Raw genomic sequence first — 4820 nt, 5'->3', positions numbered from 1 at the left:
TTGTCCCATGAAAAGATATACTTAAATATCTGCAGAAATGTGAGGGGTGTACTCACTTTTGTGATACACTGTATATACATGTAGAATTTGATGGCTGTAACACACCCAAAAAAGATGATTTATTAATAAATTATTTAAGGTACAGTGTTTTGAAACGTTCCACAAAAAGCAGGACATTTGGAAACATGTGAGGGAATCATGATTGTGTTAGAGTACGTCCCTTAGCTCTCCATTTTCCCCAAGTCTTGTTATTTTACCCCGGTCCCTTTCTGTGAGTGTGTTGTGTGTGTGTGGGCGTGTGCGGGCTTTCAGGGATCTATTGGTGGAGCGAGTTGTCTTCAGAGCACGAATCAGATCTTCCAGCCACTGCTACCTCTCACCTGATCCTCATTACCTCCTCGTTAAGCAGTGCATAAAGACAGCAGCTTTCTCTCCACTCCTTGCCAGATCGCCTGCGCTACGTTGCTGGTATTGTGCTGAAGCACGAAATGCTAAAGCTACCTTTAGGCTCCTATGCCTGTTGTATTTCCTGGTTTGTTCACTGCTCTTGTTTTTTGCCTGTTTCAGTTCCTACCTCCTGCTTAACTCCGTGGTACCACCTCCCAGCTGTGTTCCTCGCCGCCAAGACCTTCCTGTCCTGACTGTCTGGAGTCAGTCGACCAGCTTCTTGTCTCGTCCTGCTACGCCACACTCTCTGCCTCCTGCCTGTCCGTCCGGCTCTGCCCTCCTGGTCCCCTTGCCGTGTTTCCAGCCTCGCCAGTCAGCTCCCTGTTCCCATCCAGTCTCTACCAGTTCCTTTACCTCCCTTGTATTTGCTATAGTTGTTGTTAATAAACTTATCGCCCCGTACCTGGTCTTAGTCTTATTCTCTGCATTGTGGTTCCATCTTTCTGTCCAGTTGGTCTTAGGCCATAACAGATTGGCTATAAAAAGAGGACCAGGATTGAATAAAGTGAATGAAATGTAAATTATTCTTTGGTAAATTCTCTTTTTATTCTCTTTTTATAGATAGATAGGTAGGTAGGTAGATAGATAAGTACACTATTAGATACATTCAATATAAAATCTGTGTTTTTAAATAAAATCATTTATCTAATAAGCAAAAACTACAGCAATTAGATTTACAATAAATAAAACAAATGGCTATTAAAAAAATGAAAAAAAAAAAACAATTTCAATCAGAAATTATTGTAAAATAAAGAGAAACTTTTAACAAAACAAAAATCCATTCAAATCATTTAAAAAGTAAAAGATCAACATGCATCTGTCATCACGCCTCATTTCTCCATCCACACACAGACCTGAATTCAGTGTCTTTATACTCTGAAAAAGAATAAAAATGTAAATTTTTCACATCCTCAACAGCTTATTGTGCTTTATTTTGGTTTGTTTAATATTGTTAGAAACCACAAATACAGTTTTTGAGCTGAACGGTTTTACACTTTGGTACTAAGCTGAAAACACTTTCAGTTTCTACTGAAATTATAATTATTATTAAAATCTATTGGGTTTTTTTTTCTTTGTTTTAATCAGTCAAAAAAGATTAAATAAAAAATCTCTGTACTGCCATAAAATGCATTACAAGTGTATGTAAACTGTTGTATTTAATTGTAAAGCCAGTTTGATTCATTAAGAAAGATTCAGTTTGCTGTATTGAATCAGACTTGCCATCACAAGGTGGTGTGGGTACTACCAGTTAAATCAACTGGCATTAAATTCAGAACAAAAAACTTCTTTTGTAGCTAAATAAAATACACCTCCTGACGTTGGTAAGAACACGTCTCTACCCTCCATTCCCAAGTTTTCACCAATGCTATTAAACAGAGCAGTTTTACAGCATGCCATCATAAATACCAACAGTCTCTTTATTTCTTTTATCATCTCCGATCATTTAATCAGGTATTACTTACAACATTTCGGGCTCCACAGGAGAAAGGCTGATTTGGACATGAGGGCAGGAAAGCCTGGTTCACTGCAGGCTGCTTGTTCACCCAAATCCACAAACCGTTCAGGAATCGCAGACCAATCCAGAAACTGCTCATCGTAACGTTCAGTTTTATGTCGTTGACCACAGGCAGATCGGTCTGTGGGGTTACGCTGATCAGATCGGTGTAGTAAGTTCTGCAGTGCTGTGACGCCTCATCCCAGGTCTTCATCTCCTCAACCACAATCACCGCACTGTAGCAGAAGAAGGGCCTTAGCAAGTCACAGTTTTCATCACCCCACACATTAGTCTTTGTAGCAATACAGTTTTGATAATTTATAGCATCCAAAAGGCCCCATTTTGTGAAATTCAGCAAGGTTCCATCACACCACTGAGTGTATTCAGTCTCACTTAAATTCTTTCTGAGGCCGATAAAGCTTCGTACACCAGCACACGCTGTTGTCTGAATTGTAAATCTGTTATATTCCTCCAGTGTGTCAATGATCGACAGGTCAACATAATTCTCTCTGCAGTAGTCCCGAGCCTCATACCAGGTCTTAGATGTGCTCATAAAAACATGTTTTTTAAAGACTAGATCAGAAGCTGCTCCTGTTAGAGCTGCTAAAAAGAGGAGAAACTGAGAAACCTTCATCTTTCTCTGGTGAGTTTGACTCTCCTCTGAAGATTCCTCCTGTAAATGGAGCAGTAAGTCGGTAGGAGACAAACAAATCCAAAACCAAATAGCAGAGTTTTAAATCTCAAAACATAATGGTACGGGTGGCCTGATACGGGTGTGAAGTCGTCACAGGAACAATAAACAAAAATTTAATTTACATAAAAGCTTAGTCACATGATTACAAGATGACAACAACAATGGCTTTGTTTTACACTACATCCCATTCCAAATTATTATGCAAATTATATTTTTCTCTGATTTTTCTAAATGGTCGATGCAAATGACAGTCAGTATAATTTAAGACATCAACCATTGGAGTGTAAATCAAATTTTATTGAACAAACCTCCCAATGATAACAGTATATTCTTCAAAAATAAAAAAACTCAAAATGCACTGTTCCAAATGATTATGCACAACAGAGTTTCAAAACATGTTATAGGTTGTAAAGAACTGAAAATAGTCATTTGTTGAATTTGCAGCATTAAAAGGTCACATGCACTGAAATCAAAATCAAAAACATCTTAACAGACCAAGTTACATGATAAAGGACCCCTTCTTTCATATCACCTTCACAATTCTTGCATCCATTGAACTTGTGTGTTTTTGGAGAGTTTCTGCTTGAATTTCTTTGCAGGATGTCAAAATAGCCTCCCAGAGCTGCTGTTTTGATGTGAACTGCCTCCCACCCTCATATATCTTTTGCTTGAGGATACTCCAAAGGTTCTCTATAGGGCTGAGGTCAGGGGAGGATGGTGGCCACACCATGAGTTTCTCTCCTTTTATGCCAATAGCAGCCAATGACACAGAGGTATATTGTCATGCATGAAGATAATTTTGCTCCGGAAGGCACGGTTCTTCTTTTTGTACCATGGAAGAAAGTGGTCAGTCAGAAACTCTATATACTTTGCCGAGGTCATTTTCACACCTTCAGGGACCCTATAGGGGCCTACCAGCTCTCTCCCCATGATTCCGGCCCAAAACATGACTCTGCCACCTTCTTGCTGACGTCGCAGCCTTGTTGGGACATGGTGGCCATCCACCAACCATCCACTACTCCATCCATCTGGACCATCTAGGGTTGCACAGCACTCATCAGTAAACAAATCTGTTTGAAAATTAGTCTTCATGTATGTCTGGGCCCACTGCAACCGTTTCTGCTTGTGAGCACTGGTTAGGGGTGGCCGAATAGTAGGTTTATGCACAACTGCAAGCTTTTGAAGGATCTTACACCTTGAGGTTCGTGGGACTCCAGAGGCACCAGCAGCTTCAAATACCTGTTTGCTGGTTTGTAATGGCACATTACTGCTCTCTTAATCCGATGAATTTGTCTGGCAGAAACCTTCTTTATCAGAAACCTTCTTTATCTGCACGAACCCGCCTGTGCTCTGAATCAGCCACAAATCTTCACAGTACGATGATCACGCCTAAGTTTTCATGAAATATCTAATGTTTTCATACCTTGTACAAGGCATCTGACACTTTTCGGCAGCAGAGAGATCCTTTTTCTTTCCCATATTGCTTGAAACCTGTGGCCTGCTTAATAATGTGGAACGTCCTTCTTAAGTAGTTTTCCTTTAATTGGGCTCACCTGGCAAACTAATTTTCACAGGTGTCTGAAATTGATTTCAGAGATCCAAAGAGCCCCGAGACACAATACCATCCATGAGTTTAATTGAGAAACAAAAAATTTAATCTTTATGACACTTAAATCCAATTTGCATAATAATTTGGAACACGGTGTAAATGTTACTTTTGGGCACCAAAGCCCTGCTTATGTAGCCTCACAAACCTGATATCATCCAAAACTGTCCAACTCATGCCTTCAACATGACTGTCATCACACCCAAGCCCAGCTCTTGACTTTCTGGGTAGTGAGCCCACAACAGGGTGCCATGTTGTCATTTTGTTCATGGTCTGCTCAGTTTACATGAATATGCCAACCAACCAAATCTGTACTTGGGATCAGTCTGTCACATCACTGTGGAGAAATTCTGATGCCCTCCTGTTAGCATGTGCTGGTTTAAATCATAAAAATTTAAGGACTTTGAGCATGAACTGCTCATCTTGCCACATCCTCTTAATTAACTGTAGGTCAGGACTTACACTATACTACTCCATAACAGTAATTTGTCTCCTTTTTGGAGATAGAGCTGCTTTTATACTTTGTATCATTGTCCTTGTGTTGCAGCTGCAGAGTACTGACTAATTAGACATCCTTC

The 4820-nt window shown here is 40.0% G+C and overlaps 1 long non-coding RNA gene across 1 annotated transcript; it reads left to right on the top strand.

Moving 5' to 3' along the window:
- Positions 1–317: 317 nt before the first annotated feature.
- LOC134321462 (uncharacterized) lies at positions 318–849 on the top strand. Its single transcript, XR_010013859.1, has 2 exons — positions 318–468; positions 568–849. It is a non-coding gene; the product is annotated as an uncharacterized LOC134321462 (long non-coding RNA).
- Positions 850–4820: the final 3971 nt, after the last annotated feature.

This window comes from Trichomycterus rosablanca, chromosome 10 (genome assembly GCF_030014385.1).
Source record: "Trichomycterus rosablanca isolate fTriRos1 chromosome 10, fTriRos1.hap1, whole genome shotgun sequence".
Taxonomy (NCBI): Eukaryota; Metazoa; Chordata; class Actinopteri; order Siluriformes; family Trichomycteridae; genus Trichomycterus; species Trichomycterus rosablanca.
This window is presented reverse-complemented; position numbering and strand designations above follow the sequence as displayed.